The sequence below is a fragment of the Tympanuchus pallidicinctus genome, unplaced genomic scaffold (assembly GCF_026119805.1).
Source record: "Tympanuchus pallidicinctus isolate F22 unplaced genomic scaffold, pur_lepc_1.0 scaffold22, whole genome shotgun sequence".
Classification (NCBI taxonomy): domain Eukaryota; kingdom Metazoa; phylum Chordata; class Aves; order Galliformes; family Phasianidae; genus Tympanuchus; species Tympanuchus pallidicinctus.
This window is the reverse complement of record NW_026294739.1, coordinates 21,625,058-21,646,836: the sequence shown is the minus strand read 5'-3', so window position 1 is coordinate 21,646,836 and position 21,779 is coordinate 21,625,058. Positions and strand designations below refer to the sequence as shown.

At 46.6% G+C, this 21,779-nt stretch overlaps 1 protein-coding gene across 1 annotated transcript in view; it reads left to right on the top strand.

Moving 5' to 3' along the window:
* Positions 1-346: 346 nt before the first annotated feature.
* The window catches only part of SCHIP1 (schwannomin interacting protein 1), a 113,078-nt gene continuing 91,645 nt past the window's right edge, over positions 347-21,779 (top strand). The window contains exon 1 of the transcript XR_008207683.1: positions 347-370. The gene's annotated coding sequence lies outside the window, so the exon portion shown is untranslated. The remainder of the gene's footprint in view (positions 371-21,779) is intronic.

Genomic DNA, 21,779 nt, shown 5'->3' with positions numbered 1-21,779 from the left:
TGCTGCTGGCTGCTCTCAGTGCCGTGCAGCGTGCCGGGCTGCCTCCTGCACATCTCTGCAGTGCTTCAATCAGGCTCTGGCCCATCCCTACTGCCCAGTTTCCCCTCGTTTCCATCACCCTGTGCCTCTCAACGACAGCGGGTCCATCCCTGCGCTGGAGAGTTGCCAGAAGTTTCTCATCTCTGTCTGTGTGCTGTGCGCTCGCGCTCTGCCTCTCTCTCTCTCTCTCTCCCTTTTTTTTTTTTTTTCCCCTCTTTGAGCTTTTCTGATGCCGACGGAGTGAGCTGAGCTGTGCGCTGTGCAGCTGGCGGTGCTGCAGGAACGCTCCCTCCTTTCCCTGCAGGTGACGGGGAACTTCACCATGCTGCTGGTAACGTATGGCATTTCCTACATACATCCCGCGGCGCCCCTCCGTGCTGCTCTGGGAGATGAGTTTCCTTAGAACTAATTAAAACCAGGCGATGCCGGGGGTGGCGGGTGCCTGTCGGACATGGATGCTGTTTGTGTCACTCGCAGCCAGCGATGTGCGGGCAGATTTCCCTCCAGGAATCTCACATCAAGCAGCACTTCTTCCTTCAGAGAAGGAGCTTGCACAAACACGGAGTAGCAGCTGCGATTCGCGGTGCTCGCAGGGCTGCAGTAAGTTTGCAGGGTGGCTGGAATTTCAGACTGTGTTATGTCATAGGCTCAGGAAGGAAAGCGTTGTCTTTGCGCGATAACAATTTAGAGGGATGTTTGGAAAAACACAGGAGGATTCAGAGAGTGGCAGTTGTGCTGCTGCTGTGGGATTCGTCCAGGTTTACCTGCCTTTTATTTTTGCTCTGTGTTACTGGGAGCAAAACACGGCTGCGGTTGTGGGGATCACCCTATGGGGCTGTTAGCAGCGGAGTTTCAGCTGGCAGTGCAGCTGCTCTCCATGTGTGCCCCAAACAGTGAGCAGCTCGATGGAGGGTGCTGCAACCCGGAGTTCGGCTGTTTGTCCACGTGCAAAACCTGGTGGATTTGTCGTGTGCAGTGCAGACAGACTGCTGGATCTGTATGAAGTCGTCCAGGAGATGCTGTCCAAACCAACGCTGACCGCAGCGGTGGTCAAAGAAATGAAGTAATTAATCTTGGATTGATTATCTTTTATTTTTTGGCATTCTGAAGACGGTTAAGTGCTGTAGGCAGAGATGTAGTTCAGGGGGTAGTTGTATGCATTTAGCATCAGAGCTCAGTTCAGAGCAGATGTTGGGTTCCTTCCCTTAGAAGCACTTCCCCCAGGAACAGCTTATGTTGTCTTTACACCTGGTGCAAAACCATACATCATCTCACCACAGCAAAGAAATTGCCCACGACGCTCTTCCATTTTCTCCTTCCAAACAGACCCCTTCAATGCTGTACGCATCATTAAAAAGCCATCCGTCAGGGTGTGATGGCTGACATGGATATATGTAAGCACCACAGGGCAACAAACAAAGCTGGGTGCTGTTAGCTCTGCAGGGAGACAGCACACCATGGTTAAAACTGCTTGGGGATGCTGGGGCAGCTCTGGGGCAGTGTGTGAGGCTGCGTGCAGTGCCATGCTGCCATCCTGCCTCCCTTCGGTTGGTATTGATGGATCTGACAGTGCACAGAAGATATGGCTCTCAGCTCTGGTTGTGGCTGGATGTAAATAAGCAAATATTGAATTATAATCCCTACAAAGGTAAAATTAATCTGAGCTTTTATGTTTTCCAGGACGACTTGTCAGACCATGTAAACTCATTTGCTAAATTGCACAGGAAAACAGAATGCATTAGGAGTATCTAATTTGCTTGCAGCTGAATATATTTTGATTCCCTTTATGCTTTCTTCATGTTTTTCAGCCTTTTGGTTGATGGCTTCTATAGGTGGTCTTACAAATAAGGAAAGTACATCAAGAATTTACCTTGGTAGTCAGGTGCTGGAATTCACTGTATTCACAAAGCAGAACTGTAAAGCCTCACGTATGGTGCCAAATAGTTTTCTCACCTGTTTGCAGAGTGCATTTCAGAGCACAGATCCCACACGATCCCATACTTCTCTTGCTTTAAAACTCACCCTCTGAGAAGTCTGGTCTTTGTCCCCAAAGGGTCCCACAGGTGGGTTATGTGGACTCGTGTAACCTTGGCAGGACCCAAGGGACAATCCAAAAGCCAAATGGTGAGGTCATATGTTTTGTATTAAGAAGTTTGGATACCCAAAGTAAAGAATTGGGATCAAATCCAGGGGAAATTTTTGGGCTTTCAGCTATTTCCCTGGATGCCAAAGAAAATACTGTAGTAAATGACATTGTTGCTATGTTCTCTGGTCAGGATGTTGTAGCTTCAAAATGGCCATAGCTGTTACACAGACCTGCATGTCAGCTTCCCAGCAAACCCACTATTTAACACTTTCTCTGCTTGGGAAGCCTGGGCTGTACTCACCATGGTGGGCAGCATCTGTGCACATCTGGCTGCTGCTGTTGGGCATTCTGGGATGGCCATGCAGAGCTCAGTGCCCACCCAAAAGCAGCTAATACGTTTATCCAGGTCCAAACACCAACCTCTCCAGCGTGCTCAGTGAGGAAATACAGAATGCAAAACCACCCACAGCCGTGCTGGGGTGGGCAAGTTTCTCATGAGACAGTGATGTCATGGGAGTTTAACTGGAGTTTGGTTGTGAGACAGATGAAGCAAGCGCTGCTCTCACTGAACTCAGCAGATCACAGATTTGGGGACGTTTTCTTTTAATAGGGTCATTTCCTTTGAAGAGTATACTGTATTTTTGAGTAAAAGGAGCATTTAGGAGAATATCTGCTAGGCAAGAGTAATGATTCTCTCTTCTTCTTCCCCCCTCTTCTTCTACATCTCTATCAGATTCAGTTGAACTTGGACCAATCTTCATTTAAAGTTATGTCAGCTAAGTGAAAACAGACATAGCCAGAACAGTCCTTAGGAAAACCACAGAGAATGCTGAGTGGTGTTGGTGGAACCTGGCTGGTGTGATGTGGTTTGCCTGGAGGACTCGAGGTGGGTCGTTGCCTCTGACTGGCCGATCTGGACTGAGCTGCTGGGGGACAAAGCTGTAGAGTTGGGTGTGTTCCCAGGCCATTTGTGTCCTGTTGGTAGGAACACCTTGGAGCAACAGGCTTCAAAGGGGCGGTGGCAGCCTTTGGAACCGGTGTTGGGCTCAAACAGCATTGCCTGGAAGGATGCTCCTTGGCTGCAGCCAGTGCTACTGTGGCCCTGAAGGCTCAGAGGAGCTGGTTGGGGGCAGGCATGGCAGGTTAAATACATGTAACTGGGCTACAAAGCAAGGGGTAAGGAACAGAAACCACTCACCAGTCTGAAACTGTATGGTCTTCAAAGCAGGGAGAGGAATTACTTACCGTGACATGAAGAGATGTAATGAGTAAGATGATAAAGGCAGAGTTATGCTGAATGGAGGAAAATTTTCCTGTTGTATGTGTTTTTTTATGATGTGCAAAATAACCTCCACAGGGAGGCAAATGAAACTTTACTATTTAAGCATTGAAAAAGAGCTGTGACAAGCTCTGTATCCAAATGAATGTGGCACATATTGGATCAGACGTCTCATTTTTTAAGTCTCTATTACCATTCTGTGATAAAAGAAATTTGTAGTAAAACTTGAAGTTATTTTCAGAATTCAATGAGGTGTTTAAATAGGGCTATTAAATTATAAGTGTTTAATACACCTATAAAATCTAGGTGTTCACCAGGACTGTTAAAAACAAGGAGTAGCTGAGGTGCATTTCAACACCGTGCTGCCATACAGCATCCCTGGCCAGGAATCAGACCAATAACGACACATGGTCAGATCCTCCAGGAATGCTTGCACAGAACTGCAAGTGTTGCATCCAGTGCTCTGTGCACAGCCTCTGAATGTTGAGGTGTGGGCCATCAGCCCAAGTTGAACTGGTGCATCTGGAGACAGCTGAGCTGCTGAAGGCACTCACAGGAAGCTGCTCCCACTTGCTTTGGTTTTGCAGCACTTCTGAGTTCACCTCCCAGGGCTGTATGAAAGCCTCCTCTTCTGTGCTCGGTGCTTTGAGCCAGAACCAGGAGATGTTTCTGCTGCAGGGCTCTGCTGTGATGACTCTGGTTGCTGCCCTTGCTGTAATTAGCCCAGCTGGGGGCACAGGAGCCTGATTGCCCTGCAGCAGCACCTCCACCCATCGGGTGGGTGGGACCAGCCCCTGCCCCCACCCCTGCCCCCTGCTCAGAACCAGTGCTTCCAGGGCCAGGGAGGCAGCAGTTTTGTCCTGCTGCTGGAGCCACCTTTTGTCCTCTGTTTTGTTATGGTGACGGAGTGGAGGTGGGGAAGATCAGGTAAGAAGCACCCGTTCTCGGTGAGTCAAGGAGAGGGGTGTCTCCTTTAGATCTTTGTCTTTCATGTTTGTATCTTAAAGTGTGCTGGGGGAAAAAGCCACGTGCCTTGTGTGGGAATGCCCTCTAGGCAGGGGGCTGCTGGTGTCAGGAGGGCTGTGGGCTCTACCTGCAGCACAGACAGATGGGGGGGGGGGGGGGGGGAGGGTAGAAAGAGGAGCTTGGCTCCTTCTGGAGTTTTAAGGCAAAATATTTTCTCCTCCTGCGCTGGAGTACATTGGGTGGAGCTGTGCCTTGTGGAAAGGTTGCAGGGTTACCTACAGTCAACCTAAGGACAGATGAACTTCTTGCTTGCTGCTCTGCAGCTGCGTTTGAGCAGGATGTGATGTGGTGTTTCGCCGTAAAGCCTGCTACTCATTTTTAACAATCTTTGGGTCTGCTTTTGATGAGTGTACTTTGTTGAACATTGTCCTTGTCCTTCTCCAGCTTTCTTGCTGGATAAACTGTGCTGGAGCAAGCCCTGCTCCAGGTGCTGGCAATCAGTGTGTGTCCGTTAACAGCAGCAGGTGGTCGTGGCTGTGCTCATGGCTGGAGGCATCTGTGGCTGCAGCTGCTCAGGGCAGAGCTTTTGGTTACAGAGTGCAAGTCCTTCCTGCTCTGATTGGTGTGTTTTGAGAGGCTCAAGGGGAGAAAGTGAATCAGTACAATGCTGCTAGCTCAGAACTACCAGAAATAAGGAAAATCTTTATGGAATGACTTTTTCTGTTCCGTTCTCCCCCAGATTCTGCCATACCTTCACCCATGTTAGTGAGCTCTACCTGCGCTGTGTTAATTTTGTGCATCTTATTTATTCTCAATAAGCGTGGAACAAATCAGGGCAGGTTGACATGTACATCGGGTTGGCTCTTGGCAGATATCCTCACATCAGTTCTTGCAGCAGCAAAGGTGGCTGAGCGTCATCTTTCTCTCATCATCCTGGGCAGCATCCCAGTGTGCTGGGCTGGAGATCTGTGAGCTGCAGTGAGTGGTGACTGCTCTTGCTGCCTGCCAGGAGGTGGCAGGAAGGATGGTCACCACACAGCCAACAGCCCCATGAGCTGAATTGCTGTCCTTTTGGAAATGGGCCTCTGAGGAGTGGGTATGGGCAGGAACAGGGCGACACAAGGTGTGAAAACAGTGAAGGGCAACCAAAGCAGCATTGTCCATGGGCTGTTCCCATTGCTGACCTGCTGGTACCTGCTGCTGAGTGGCTGGCAGTGGATGTGCCCGTGTCACCAGCTGCAGGACCTCTTGTTCCCTGTTTGTTTTTGTGCCCTTCTCTGTGATGAAGCTGCAGCTGCAAAGGTTGTCAGGCATCAGATGCTGCAAGTCGCTGTTATTACCCTTGGAAGACAATTGCATCACTTGAGCTAATTATCAAGTGGCATTTTCTCCTCTGAAAAATTACATACCTGGGCTCTCTAAGAACATGGAGTGCAAAGGGATGAAAGCAAAGTCGTTCCCAAGGCTTTCTGAGCAATGAGATTTTGTTAACCTACTTACCAAGGCACAATTAAGTGTAGCTGAGTAATGGCTGCACAGGAATGACCTTTCCTCCAAAACTCCAGCTCTCGTGCATTTAGTATTTCATTAAGGAGGTTGGTACAGCTGCTAATGGAAAGTTCTTGCTTGTTGAGTTATGAAGTTCATAGAAATTAAGAAAAATTTCTTCTCTGAAAGAGCAGTGATGCATTGGTACAGCTGCCTGAGGAGTGGGGGGGTCTCCATCTGTGGTGGAGCTCAGGGCCCGTGGGGATGTGGCACTGAGGGACGTGGTTATGGGCACTGAGGGGTGTGCTGGGGTTGGGTTGGGGATCTCAGAGGTGTGTCCCATCCAAATTGATTCTGTGACATCACTGGAGGTGAGCCAGATCTGCTCCGGATTGTTTGCAGCTTTGTGTTTCAGCTTTGTGTTTCTCTTCCTTTAGGAGGAATGTTCTCCTTCTCAGGTGCTCCCAGCAATTCACATAAGCCCTTGCATAGCCCTGGCTGCTACCAGTGGTACAGCACAGCAGTGCTTTCTCCTGCTTTTGAGTGCTTTTGGGATATATTAAGGCCAGATAGAACGTTCTTAATTCGTCCATTTCTTTCACATGATGCTTCCTGCTAAAACATCCTTCCTTAACGAAGTAAAGCTCCACTCCTCAGTACGAAAGAACAAGCATTTAAATGCAGGGATAAAAAATGTGACTGCAGCTCTTATTTCCTCAATCTGGAGGTTGTCCCCAAGGCTCTAGCATGAATCCCAAGGGCAGGTTTTGGAGTAGCTTTATGCCATCAAAGAAAGGGTAAGAGTACAGGAAGAGCAGATCAGGAAGAGGGCAGGTTGGCCCCGATGACGCAGTGCAGATCTGCAGGGCTTTGTGCACTGGAGGTGGGCATTAAGCAGAGCTTGTTTTCCAGCTCCATGTTTTGTGAGGTTTTTCGCTTCACACTTCTAATGAAAAATACATTTCTGGCCTTCTCTGTTTGCAGAGGATAGCTGGCAAATGTGAAGTCTAAAGGCCAATATTTGTTGCTGTTCTCTTTCATTATTTTAATTGAGTTTTGTGGCATTTGATGTTTTGGCTTTTGGATTTAAAATGATAATGTACTCTTTAGAAGTATCTTGCAAATGACTGCAACTGTATCAGATTTAAGTTAATCATAAACATTATAAACTGCCATTTGAAACCATTGGTTTCTCGTGATCCGGAATGCTGTCTCCTGTTTGGAGAGATTTTTATGCAGTCTCAGAAATTACCTGGAATGAAGGAAAGAAGAAATAGAGGGAAATTGGACCCTTTGATGTCTATTTTCCTTCATTTCTACCTTTCTTCCTTTCCCATCTCAAGGCTTTCATGCAGTCACTATGGTTTGCATTCCTCTTAGTTACATACAGTCTCACCTCCACTCACCTACTGCTGTCTTGTCCTATCAGAATATTATTTACATTTGTTAAAACCCAATGGGATGATGCTTTTCTAAGCCAGTTCCTTTAAAAAAAAAAAAAAATTAATACAAAATAGCTGCTTTGAGGCACTGAGGATGAACTTCCTATTAATGCTTTAAACCACTTCAGTTAATCCATTTTTAAAGTCATGTATGTGCTCATAATGGAATAAAGGAGCAGTTCCTTAAAGGTTTTGTTTAAGATAGTGCTTGCAGTTTGTGCTTCTGGAGCAATGTGTTGCTGTGGGATGAGAGCTGTGCCTGCTGACTCCATTTGCCCTCTGTGGCAAACAGTGGTGGTTCTACTAAGAGCTGACTGGATTTTAGGCATATCTGCTCTTAAAGAATTTATTTGCCTTGCGCAAGGGTAGTTTGATACCAGCACCACTTCTAAATGGAACTGCTGATGTATATGGAAGGAGAAGGAGCAGAGCAGCGTTATTTCCAATCCACGGGGCTTTTGTGTCAAACTTCTCACCCCTCTGATCCCATGAAAGTGAGGTTTGCTTACCCACAATAAAAGCACCCACGCTGGGTACGTTAAGCTGGGGCACTCAATTGAAATGTCTGTTCCAGGCATTAACGATTGGTTTAAATGATCAGTCCAGAACCATGCTGCTGTAACTTTGCCTGCTGCTAATTGCGAAGGGTCCTCTGCAGAGGAAGAGCAGCACGTGAGCACAGCACACAGCCAGGTGTGAAGCAGTCGTGTCTTTGGGCCAGTTCCTCTTCCCATGGGCTCTGACAGCCGTGCAGCATCACCTCTTGCTTCGTGCACAGAGCACCACCAAATTGATGTCGCCGAAGCAGCGAATTTAACGGCTGTTCTGCACATTGAAAGCTACGTTCTCCTTAGGTTTATGATTTGAAGTAGCGTTCCTGAGTGAAGTGCTGTAATTAAAAATAAAACAGAGGCCTGAAGATGATGGATGTGACCCGCTGTGCTCGCACGCTGAGCGGGCTGTGCAATTTCCCCCAGCAGAAGGTAAATGGGAGATCCATCATCAGGACTGTGGGGCTGGGGAGGCCACCCCATCAGGATCTGCCACTCCGAGAAGCCCCATGAATATTCTCAGGCTCATTTTAATCTAGAATGTTGGTTTTATTGTCCGTCGGGGAGCTTGAGGTTTGCTTCATGAGCAGAGCGATGAGCTCAGTGATGGATGTGAACTGGATGATGGATGTGCCCTGTGGGGCTGGGAGGTGCTCTCAGTGGGAAGATGGAGTGGCCCGAGATGCTGGGTGCTGCTGGTGCCTGTCACGACCCCAAAAATAACAGCGTGAAGTAATTTAGTGTCTTACATTTATAATTGAGTCTGACTTCCCCAGTGATCTCTGACAGCATAAATTGTATTGTACTATGGGAGCTCAAACCAGTGGGCAAGATTAATGGTTGGGTAATGGGAGGAGATGTCTGGAAACGCTTTCTTTCTACAGAAATTAAGAGGCATTAATTCAGACATAAAAGACGTAAATGTTGGGAGATGTTGGCTTCCCAGGAGCGATAGCACGTATAATAATGGCGCTTCTCAAGTTTATTACTGTTTTCAGTATCACAGATGGCTGCAAATTGTAGGGCTCTCTCCTATTGTGTCTTTCCCCTCTGCCGAATTAACAAAGGAATGTTAAATCTTGGCTGCCCTTAATACAGTGCATATGTTAACGATGGCAATTGCTTCATTGTGCTGCTATATTGAGGGAAGCAAGGCAAGATGTGGGCAAGTGTGTGTGTTTCGGTTGGTGCTGGGTATTATTTTGGGATTCAGACTTCTGTTCTGCACATAGTGTGGCTCTTTGGGAGAGGAATGCATTTGCATTTCGTGTTTGCCAGCACATTTCTGTTTTGAGTGCTTTCACGTTTCGGTTGCTATTGGGGATGTTTGGGGACAGAAACTTATGTTCTGTATAAAGTGGAGCTCTCAGGAAGGTGAATAACTTTGCGTTTGGCAGTAAGCTGCTGTTCTGGGTGATTTCACCCAAACTGGCCATGCAGACACGGGTTTTTCTGATCAGTGTGCAGCTCTGAATTCTAAAGAGGAGACTGCACTGACCTGCCTGGCTCCTGCTGGTGGGAGGCAGGCTGTGGGCAGGTCCTGCAGACAGCAGGGCTGTGCCATGCTGCAGGTTATAGCTGGCAGAGCACTGCGTCACTTGTTGCAGCTCTTGGGAAGCGTGCAGCGAAGATGAGGGACTGCAGGTAGAAGAAGAGCAATATCCCACCTGATGGAGCTGATTGCTGCTGGGAGTTCTTGTCTCAGTGACAGTGTTTGTGTGGGGGTCGCTCTGGTTGCATGTTTTGGAAATCCTGGTGTGGTCTTCAGCTTTCTGGCTGCCCCTTCATGACCGCAGGGCCTCAGCACTTGCAGGGCACTCAGCTGTGAAACCCATAGGAACAGCCAAGCATTCCCTAATGCTCCCCCCTTCCCTCTGCACCCCGTGCTGCGTACTGTGAATAGTGGGGGAGCTTTGCTGTGCTCTTTCTGCACCTTTGATTCATTCTGAGTAAAGGACATGGCTTCCATTCCTTCCCCAGAGTGGATGACAGAATGCTGTGCTGGCATTGTGATGAGCGTGGAGGAAAGGTCGGGAAAAAAAAGTGGTGGTTGAGAACAAGAGTTAAGGCTAGTTAAATAACATAGAGTTAATTACTCCTTGAGTAGGTGTAAGAAGTTAGCCACAGCTGCAGTGTGTTCTTTTCAGCCTGGTTGGAGCACGATCTCATTGGTATTTTTGCTTGCGAGAAAACCCAGAAGTGTAACCAGCCTCTCCTTCACCTCCTTGCACCTGAGCAGCCGCCCAGCAAAGCCTGCTGATGGAGCTCACTTCAGCCTGGAGTGCTTTCAGCCATGAGTTCTGCCTGTGCAGGTATCTGTGCCTCAGCTCCTCCATCCGCAGAACTGCCCTATGCACTCACTGAGCTCAGGCACCACCAAAACCTCAACGCGTGGGAATGGGGGCTGGGAGGAAACAGGGGGGGGCTGGGATGTCATTTCTGCCAGTAAGCAGATCTAAATTATGTAAATTGCTGTCTGCACTGAATCTGCCATCTGGAAAAAGTTATGCATACAGAAATCTGTCGGGGCAATGGGAGGGATGGAGTGTGGCTGGGAAGGCAGGGCTTTTGGTAGAGTAAAACCGACCTGCGCCAGGGAAATGTATTCACCTGCTGCAGTCCAGTGGTAAAGCTATTCTTCTGTAACAGCCTGTTAAATCTAGTGGGACTGAAACAATTGTTTGAACCTGCTTTGTGGTTTGAAGCCTTCCTTGTGATCAGGGCCAGTTGCACGCTGGTTGGCATGCGAAAAAGGAGCAGGAAGGTTACCTGGTATAAGGGGAGGGACGTTTCTGGGGAGGGGAGAAGGCTGAGGGTGTGTTCTGCTGCCATAATTGCTTCATGCCAGGAGTTAGGGAGGTTGAAGGCTGCAGCGTGTATTGCTCTCTAGTACGTTGGCCACCATGGTATCTAAAAGATAGAGGAGGCGTGTCCAGGTTCTCAGCCAAAGGGAGTGCTGGAGGAGCCCGTGTTGTGGAGCTGCTTTATCTAATGACATCTGTAGTGTCTTTTAGGCAAATCATCCCCTTACAGAACCACAGAACCAATATGGTTGGGAAGGACCTCTGAGATCCCCAACCTCCAGGGATGGTGACCCCAGCACTCCCTGGGCAGCTGTGCAACTGCGTTACTGCTCTTCTAAAGAGTAAATGTTTCCCAGTACCCAACCTCACCCTCCCCTGCCACAACTTAAGGCCATCCTCTCATCCTTTTGATGCCTGTGAGCAGATATTGCCTTACCTTCTGCTCCCCAGAGCTCTCAGCACAGGATCTGTGCAGAGCACGCCTGGTGAGGGAGGGACTTTGTTCCTCACATGGGCACGAAAAGCAAAGCTCTTGGCTTTATGGCACCCCCCATCAATGTTCCAGCCACTGCTGTGTCTCCCATGTAAAGCAGCAGCGGGCTCTCAGCGACGTCATTCATTACAAGAGCAGCGCGGTACGCGTAATATTCTGTAAAGCAGAGCAGTAATTACAGACTGCTTTGTCAAATGTTATTATCTGCTATGACAGAGCATTGTGTGCACTATGCAGGGACCTGGGGGGGCCCGGCCGGCTGCTCGCCTGCAAGCTCGGTCGGCACAGCGTTTAATTTAACAAAAATAACAGTTGGAGACTGTCAGCAATGCTCCCATAAAAGGTCCTCTGGCTTCTGCTGCAATGCAGAAGGGAAACAAATGGTTCACATTTAGACTCCGCACGCTGTAGCCCCACAGAGCTGACTTTACCATGATAAACTGTTGCCACTGAATTGTATTCCCTGAGCCGTTACTACCGCCTATTTAAAAGCATAACGCAATCTCATGTATTTCTAATTACTGGTGAGATGAAGGGATAAGTGCTTCGCAGTGCTATTTTTTGCTTACTGTTCTCATCTCTTGAAGCAGTGCTGGGCGCTTTCCCTCGCTCTCTTGCCGTTTATTAAAGTGCTTTTTAATGAAATGGGTCAGCAGTGTTGGAGCGAAGGCAGCGCTGATGGCTGTGGCTGGACAAGGGAGGACAGCATGCGTTTCCAGCAGTAACACTGCCTGCATGCAGGGCTTCAGAGCTGGAGGAGGAGGAGGGTGTTGCAGCTTGGAGCTTTATCAGGTTTGCTCTTGGCAGCATATGCTCCCTTCTTTGAGGATTAGGCCGTACGTTGCCAAGCTAATGGAGCGACAGCAAGGTTGGTCTTTTTTTCTTCTTTGAGGGAGTGTGGGGAATAATTCAGGCTTTGATTACCCAGTTCACCTTCTCTGATCTTCTGATAAGAGCAGCAGCAGCGTGCCCTGCTGGTAGTGACTCACTGTCCTGCCTGGTGTCCTTATGGCACAGTCCTGGGATCCCATCCCAGTGCTGCTCTTCATGCTGGGGATGCTGTGTGCAATGTGGGCTCTGCTCGCCACTTCCACTGCCATTACTGTTAAAAAATGTCATCCAACAGCTTTAGTGAAGCAGACAAGATTGCAAACTAAGGCTTGGTACCTCTCCACCAGAGCTGTGTTCTCCCGTGCTGGTATGGATGGGGGGATTTCTGTGTGCTGTGTCAAACAGCAGATGAGACTGAGCAATCAGTGCTGCTTTGTGTCTTCAAAATCCATTATAGAAACCTGCTATGAATGGGTGACTTGGTGCTTTGATGTAAGAAGCAGCAGCCTGTTCTTCTAGCTGGGTCGGTGTCTGGATTCTAGCCAGGCGATGCTCTTAAATCACTTGGCTGGAGTTATGAGTACAATTTCAAACCTTGGGGTATTTAAATAGAGGGAGCCAATGAGATCAGAATAGAAAAGCTTGTTCTACAAGTGGGAAGGATTGGGCCCAGAAGGAAGCTCCTCCATCTGTGCTGGAGACAGGGCTGTCAGCCCAGGGTGTCCCACAAAGCCCTGCTGCCCATAGCTGGGTTTTGGAAGTGTGTGACAGCCTGATGTGTGATGGCAAGAGAAGGGATGGCTCTGCCCTGAATGCAATAAGTATTAAGTGTATTGTGCTCCTCCTCTATCTGCTGAAATTAGAAAGGGAAAACGTAAGATGTAAAGAAATCCATTTACTTTCTCAATAGCTTTTACTGCCTCTGTGCTAAATTTAGTGATAATTAAGTTTTCCGTGCTTCTAACAACACCCTTCTTCTGGTGGCTCTTTCCCTGTGGCCGGTCCTTCTGCAGAAACACAAGTCTTTCTCCATATCATGCAGTGCTGTAATGAGCCATAGTTTGTGTTGTCCTGCAGTTGGAGGGTGAAGCCTCTCTTTTTATTGGACGCTTTCTCAAGGAAGGTTGGAAAGTTTCTCAAGCAGGCAAGAAAAATTCCCTGAAAAGTTCCTTTGTTTCCCTCTAAGCACCCAGTGTTGCTCTGGATGTGCTGTTCAAATATATGTGTTGCTCTGTGTATTCTGCCATCAATAACCATGAAACTGTAGCAGTTTGGATAGGAGCCATGACTGATGGCACCTGGCCTTCCTTTCAGTGTTTCACTCTTATTGTGCAGTTTCGTCGCTATGCGTTGTTGGAAGAATACTTCTATCTCAGTTGGCACCTTTTTGGTGCAGAGAGGAGCTTGGCTGCGCTCGGAGCCAAGGAGCACAGCAATTCCTCTTGACCATGTAGGAGAGCGGAAGGGTGGGTTGGCCCTTGAGCTCCACAGCAGAGGCTTTGATGGGAAATGGCATCCTGCAGAGCTTCGCCTGGGATCTTGGCAGAAGTTGGTTGGTCAGAGCAGTAAGTTATTGGGGTCATAGTGCCTTTGGGCTGGGGCTGTGGGGTCACAGCGCCTTGGACATTGGCATTTTCTACCTCTACCCATGGACTACTCAGCAGGCAGGTGCTGTAAGACTCAGAAAAAGCCCTCTCCTCTTCTTAAGACCAAGGCTTAGGGCTTCTGATTTGTGGCAGCCTCTAATGCTTTACCCAGCGAGAGCTAAGTGTTTAAGATTCCCCTGGCCCACATCTCCTTCCCCAGCAGGGAGCTCCATGGGGTGGTGGAGGGGCTGGATTTCCTGGCTCAGCCAGACCCTGTGGGACACAGACAAAACTGCCCCAGCGACAGGTTGAGCTTTGCAGCCTTTCAGATGATGAGCATTGGCAGGCTCCGAGAGATTACGTGGCATTATTGATCTGACCTTTCTCTCCCATCACCAAAGTTTATCCACTTGTAAGGAGTTTTCTGCAGAAGGAGCGATCTGACCTTTACAGCCTTCAACAATCCATGATAAATGGAGGAGATGAACACCCAGTGCCAGCATTTGCTTTTTTTTTTTTTCTTTTTTTTTTTTCCAAGCCTGTATCTCCCGATTTTGACAGATATATCCTGTTAATACTGCAGTTTCCAGGGAGGTAACTGTACCATTAAGGCAGCATCTTCAACTTAACATTTATATAACATTTTACTGTAGCTTCCACCCTCGGCCCGTCGTACATGGACACGCACGATCTGAATCTGCAGGGATGTGACTCCTTGTGACCGTTTGACCTTTTCTGCAGATTTTGAGTCAAAAAAGTTCACTTCTGTGACCTTGCTGTAGCTTGGCAGTGGTTCTGTTATGATAGCAGTATTTCTTACGTTCCTGTAGCATTAAACCCGGTGGAAATTGGATGTTACACTTGTAGGCTCAACTGAGAAAGGTCTTTGTAATGAGCTACCTTTAAAAATTGGAGGCACTGCAAAAGCTCCTCAAAAAGAAGGTATATCATCAGGCAGGTTCTTTCATGTGTGGTCTAAAGGGGTCTATCTTACTTTTTGATGACAGGAAATTTCCAACTTCTGGTGGATGGTGTTTTTTGTCCTTTCTCCGTTCAGCTGGGGGCATTGAAATGCAAGGTTCCTCACTGTGCTCTGTCTGGCACACGTTCAGTCATTCCATTTTACCATTGGGAGCCCAAAGTAGAGGCTGCTACATGGGAAGACCTGTGTAGTGCCACCAGATGGGGAGGAAATGGGCTTCCATGTCAACAAGTACTTGGCTTTTCTTTTACCTGGAAGAATTACTGCAGCATTTTTGTTTAGTTTGAAGAAAGGGGTGGCTCTGGTGCAAGACAGTGCTATTATTTTTTAATACAGCCAAGTGTGATGCTGTCCCTGGGGGTTTTCAGTGAGTGAAGAGAGGTGAGGTGATATTTCTAGCTTTTTTGTCTTTTTTCTTTTTTTTTTAAAGTCATCTAAAACTCAAATGGCCGTTATCACAGCATGCAAGCTGCAGCTGTACGGCATCTTTCAAAGCAGAATGAAATGGAAGCCCCAGCTGCATAGGATGTCTCAAAGCAAACCCTTATGAATGTCCCCTGGACTGTCTGGCTGTGAGTGCTGTATCAAAGACTTCACTCTCTCTTCTTCTCATTGACCAGTGAAGCTGCTTTTAGAGTACAAATTAATAGGCTCATTAGTGGGAATGGAGACAATGCGTCCTGCCTGCCTGATATGCTAACGATGCTCAGGTGTCTTTCTGCTGATGCTCATCACTCAGTGAAAGACATGCAAAGTATTTACAAGAATGTATTAAATTGGGACATGGTTTTTGTCTTTGGCTGTTTCTTGGAGGCTGCCAGGAGAGCATCACTAGGAGCACTGCTGGGGGCTGGGGGCATCTGGCTGCCCACCACAGCTCCAGCAGGGCAGGTTTACTCTCAAACAGCTCTCATGCCTTTGTGCCTTAATGGAATCTGTGGCTTAGGTGCAAATTCCCTTCCTTGAAGTGGCAATAAACTTCAACGTTAAAATGAACAGGCTGTTCTCATCTTCCCCAGGGCTGCTTAATATGTGAAGTTGTTTTATACAACACTGTGATTTCATTTTATTTCCCTCCTTTCCTTCTTCTCTCCTCCTTTTCTTTTAATTTTATCTGATTTTGTAGTGGTTGGGAGATGGAGTCTTAATTTCCTGCCCTGCTCAATCTGCCTTTCAAGGAATCTTGAAGGAAACTGAAAGTATGAGAAGGACCTGCATGCCCTGACTGTGAGTGTCTGCAGGGATGGGGCTCCCATCCCTCGTGCAGGAAGCATCGAGGCTCTGAGCTGTGTGTGAGAAGGAGCTCTTCCTGAGAATGGAGCCCTGCAGAAACATATGAGGTGTTAAGCAACCTCTGGATCAGCTCAAGTGAAGCCAGATGAAGCTGTTCCACATTGAGGAGCTGGGTTTGGGGGTCTTTTGGTGATAAGATCAACATGACTATGCTTCCAGCATTGGTGGTGTGTTTATCCACTCTGGTGCTCTTCAGAGTCTGCAAAATCCAGACCGTAATTGCTCTGGAGGTAATCTTATTTCCACTGTCCATTAAACACCAGTACACGTTTTCTTATTACTTGAAAACAAACATACAATTAGAGATTGGAGTGAACTCTTAATGGATGTGACCACACCTTAGGGATCTGCTCCTGTAGGGGAATCTGCCTCCTGCTAATACCATGATAGTGTGACATCAAACAAGCTGTGCTGGGGTTTTCTCAGATCCCGTTGATCCCAGCACCTCCATGGATCCCACCCCAACAAACAGGAGTGTTCACAGAAGCCTGGCAGCAGAGCTGTGCACCAGTGAGCAGCTTTGGAGAACAGCTCAACTGCTGATAAGATACTGAACCCTTTCTTCTTTCCTCTTTTTTTTAAATTTTTTTTGTTTGTTTTTAGACTTAAAACTCTGTGCTGAAATAGAGAAAAAAAAAAATTAAGAAGCTCAATGCTTCTTAAATATTTGTTTCTAGTTTCTTTTGGGGCTCCTCTATAAGTGCAAATCAGTTTCCTGATACCAGAGCTACAGAAAAAAAGTCAAATCCACTGGGAACCTTTTAAGCATAAATATGTGTTGGGCTTGGCCAAAAAATCCCAAAGCTGAAAGACAACAGCAGGATGCCTGTCTGGCCCTTTCCATGTCTGGGGTGAGAAAAACAACCCAGCAGCATGAGGTGATAGCAGTGATAAGAATTCATCATGATAGTTGATCAACCAGATCGGAACAGATCTAGGGCAGTGACAGGCTGTGCTTTCCCATCTGGTCTTGAATTCTTGAGTTATGACACTGGGATCTCAAGTGGAGCTTTACTTTCTATTTGCTTTGTAAAGCCCTCATCTCCTGCCTGCATTCAATGCCATTTTCCTGAGCAAAATGAAATTCACTTTTTTTAAAGACAGGGTTGTGGTGTTTGGGGTTGTTTTTTAACCAGGCTTGAAGCAGAATGGAGAAACCTGGAATATGTGAACAGTGTGAATGTTGCATGGTTAAGAAATGCTTTTCCTTGGCGTTTGAAGTCTCCATGTCTGTTATTCCTAAAACATTGCTCAGGTGGAACAGGTGCCTCTGCTGAGGTCGGTGAATGATGATTAATGAAGCAAGAGATCTTTTCTCTGTTTAGATTTTGAATTAAAATAAGCGTAATTATCCACTTGTAACCCTGCCATTAAGATGTACCAGTGCATTAAATGATACAAGTTGACAAACCCAATATTCCTTTTTCCTTTGAACCACTTTCACAAAAGTGCATGTCTTATTAGAATCTAATTTCTCTGCAAGCCTGTCCTGAGAAATGGGCTTTTATTTTGAGTTTAGGTCAATAAGTGCACCTAATTATCACTGTGAAGTGTCAGCATTGGAAGATACAGTGAAGAGTAATTGGGTGATGCTTCTGAAAAATTCGATGCAGTTATTTGGATGTTTATTTTCTGCTATAGCACCTGTCGGTGCCCTGCCTGGGCTGCCTGGATTTCTTCCATCTATCCATGACTGTCAGAAATAGCAGGTGCCAAAGCTGTCCCAGGGAGCTGCATTGTTTGGGTTAGTGGTAGTGGATGTGGTTGGTTATGGGTGACCAGCTGAGCTTGTCGGAACCTGACCGCACAGGTGCTGTTGTGTCTGCAGAAAGTGCCCTACGGTGAATTTAAATTGGTGCATTCATTGGGGGAAATCTGTGCTTGACATGGAAGATGGTTGGCACTAAGGTGAGCGTATGAGAGGATCAGGGATAATGCATTGGTGTTGGAGTGGGCAGCTCTGCGGTGCTTGGGAGGAGCAAAGGCAGTAGCAGTAACTAGTAAGAAACTAATAAAGAGTGGTGAATCTTGCTGGGACAGAGCAGTGATGGAGCACTTTGGAGGCAGGCAGCAAATACATCCCATTGTGAATACGTTCATCTCCCTCTAAATTAATAGAGAACAGCTTTTGACCAAGGATGCTCTATGCGTGCTGGTCATAGTTTTGACATGAAAATTGGAGGTGCCCACTTCCACAGCTCAGAACTCCCTGGACAGGGAGAGAGGCTTTGGTTTTTAGAGGTGAGATGCTTGGGGCTCGTGTGAAGGTGTTAATTTAAATGAAATCTGTGCACTAAGATTTAGTCACAAGGAAGTATAGATAAGACAGCTCTGGTAATCCAAGTGATAAATTATTAATGTTTCCATTTGGAAACATGGAGCTGATGCTCAGAGCTGTATGCTTGTGTGGGGAACTCCCCTTGTACAATGCCCTTTGGTGCAGGGATGCTGTCTCAGGAGTATACAGAAGGAGAGGGAAGTCAACCAAACCCTTGAGGCCAAGGTTGGTCAAGTTCACAAGCAGCCATCCAGCTTCAACTGTTGCAGGTTGGTTTCGTGGACATGTAGAGGATGTGGAGCTGTGCAGGAACCGTTGGCAATGGAAACCTTTGTTGCAGGCCACTCTGTGGGAGAAATAAAAATCCTACTGTGCATCATAGGCATCTGAATGAGAACACATCCCATCAGGTCGTTCTGATTTATCAACCTTATAAATATTCACCATGACAACCCGGTTTCTAGAGCTACGAGAAACTGTGAATTCATTTGGGGAATTAGTGTTGGTTATTATAATTTCAGTTTGGGGCCCAAATGTGTAAATAACTTCTGCAGAATTCTGGTACTAATTATTTATCTCTTGCTCATTGACAGCATCAGTTATGCCAGCTAAGAAAAGGGTTTCTGCTAGCATTGCCCCAGTGATTCTTCTAATGGGTAAATCATTAGTGCAATTAATAGAAATTTTACTTTCAAATAACTGATTGGAAAAACAGAAAGAGAATAAGTTGGGGAATCCTCCCTTTTCCATAGTATTAGAGAACAGACCTTGATAACTGATCTCTTTAAAGGTGAGCTTCTATCTAAAATTTACCTGTGTATGGAATCTTGTATGAAAACAGTTTTTCCACGTTAATTTTCTTTAAGCCATTGTATTTACACAACTCCAGACTTGTGCCACCAACGCAGTGCTTGAAGCTACGTTTTCACTTTGCAATGAAGTCTGCTGGGGTTCATAAATTACCTCTGTCTTCTGAATGCATCTGCTTCCTGGTGGCCAAGTCTAAATTAACACAAAACTTAATTTGTGTAAGTATATTTCTAGTTAGATGGAAGTTCTCCTTCCTCATTAAAGAAAAGGGGAGGATGAGTTGTTTTTCCAGTATTCTCGTGCCACCTTCACGGTATGCTGCTCATAAATGCTCTTGGGTTTGTTCTTGCTGTGTATGAACAATCCTTTTTTTTTTTTTCATTAAAAGCACTTTGGGCCTCGATTAGTTCCATTAGTTTCCAAGCAGAGGGAGAAGGGCTGCATTCCCAGCCAGAAGGATGTCTGTGGGCTCTTTGAGGATGTTGTCAGTGGGGATGGTTGGGTTGGAGTTGGTGATCCTAGCAGTCTTTCCCAACCTTAATGATTCTGCCTTTCTCTTCAGCTTGCAGCCAAGGTGCCCTGACTGCTTGATGCACATGCATGACGAGTTGCAGGGCTGTGGGTTGGACTGAAGCAAGGATCTCAGACCATGTGGTGTTTAGGGAACAGCACTGAAATAACAGTAACAGCATCTTTCCTGCAAGAGCATCTGTGTTCATTTTTATCCTGGAGGAAGAGGCTTCTGTCATGAGTTTGAAAGCCTTCAAGCCATGGACAAACAAGCTTAGGTGGGAGCTGATCATACGGTCACAGTGGGAGCAGAGATTTGTGGTGTTGGCAAGGACCTGCATGGCTCAGTGCTCCCAGGGGAAAATGGAGCAGTGCTGCAGGGAGGGAAGATGCTACTGTACGGTCAGTGTAAATCACTGCCCTTCTGCAGCAGTGCCTTCCCTCATCCCACCAGGGTTAAGGACCTGGAACAGGTGCTAGCATTGCTGCTGAAATGGGTGTTTGAAAGCAGGTAGTGCTTACTGCTCTTTATTTCTCCAAACTCAACCTAATTAGCACAGCTGGAGGGAGGAACGTGCTGCTTGCCTCAGAAAAACAGCAGCAATGTTGTTTGCTTTGAGGATCAATCCGCAGTAACTGGATTAACACGGAGCTTGTACAGATGTCAGAATTCCTAGAAATAATGAAATCAAAGACCTCAAAAATGCTTTTAGTCAACGTTCTTATATGTCATGTTCAAATTAAATGCTGGAAAATTCCTTCTGACGTAACTCAGTTGTGCGTTGGGTTTTGGGGCTTTATTTCTCTTCTATTTGTCTGTTCTCATCCTAACTCCCTGGGAGATGCTGTCTTGCAAAGATCTATGATCTTTAGTGCTTGTGGTACTAATAGGAATGGGAGGGTGGTTGGACTAGATGATCTTGCAGGTCGTTTCCAACCTTGTGATTCTGTGATTCTATGAATATTTGGGAAGAGAAAGACTGGTTGAGCTGGTTGGTTCCTGGCCCTTGGTGGGACGCCTTCCAGGAAAAAAAACCCGAAGATTGGAAGTCATAATGGCAGCATTTCTGAATGTGTGAATACCTTTGTGTGCGTGGCTGGGAAACCCCCCAGCAGTTCAGCCCGTGGCTGACAACGTTCTTGTTGAGTGCGACATGGTAGCACTCGGTGCTCAGGTTCTTCCATCTGTAGTTAAATCCAACAGGAGGTGCTATAGTGGGGGAGATCCTCCTCCTTTGAAGCCTGGCATCAAAGGAGAGTGACTGAGTCTAAATGCAAAGGTAGCAGTCCTGCTGGCTGGGGTGCACAGAGGTACTCTGAGCTTGGACCTGTGATGGAAATGGTCCTTGAACCTCATCTGTTCATAAAGACCCAACTGCCTGTTTTCCAAAACTCTGCTGAAAAATATCCAAAGGCTGTCTGCAATTTAGAAACCCAGCATATGCCATAGTGTCTCAGCAACAGGTCTGGGCAGTGGAATCCTATTTCTGTAGTCATTACATAAAAGTAGCCATAGCAATGCTAATTTGTGTGTTGTCTAGGGAGCGGCCATCAAACCATCAGAACAGGACTAATCTCACTCTGTTTCTTTTTTTTCCTAACAAAAAAGAAGAATGCTAAATAATTAACATAAACAAATGAAAACTAATTTGCCCATTTTTAATTTTTACCCAATTGCGCGCACCGTGTTGATGAATAATTTACAAGTCAGAAAGGAATATAAAATGAAACTATTTCTCTGGGGTCTGCTGTGCACGTTATCTGAACATCCTATCTGACTGTTCGTTTATACAAAAAAAAAGAGTGAAAAATAACCCCAGAGAAAACAGCATTCAGCATGAACCAGGCTGTAATAAAAAGAGCTGCAGACTCCAGAGGTTTTACTATTTCCTTATAGACCTGGGATCATTTGTCTGAGGCTGTTTTTGAATTATTCATATAAACTGTGGCTTTCTGCTTTCAGAGACCGAAGGCAACCGGCTTCTATCGTACAGTTTCACATGCTGCTGTTCTGTTTGCATTTAAGTTTTTTATAGGGTGCCCTTTATACAAAGGCTCTGCTGGATGCTGTGGGATTCTATCAGCCACGCATTAAACATTGAGAACCTGTATTGTGCTTAATGCTGAGGGTTTCACACAGCAAAGAAGGCAGCTGGCGGGAGGGTGAGCCAAGGATGCAAGGGAATGTAATAACTGAAGAGCTAATAAACCTTGGAAATAATGCCATCGTTCTGCTTTGGCTTTGGAGTGCTAGCACTAAGCAAAAGGCATTTATTACTTTTTCTCCAAGTGCTGCCTGTTGACTTCACAAATCTTCTGTATCTCAATGCCCCAGACCTGC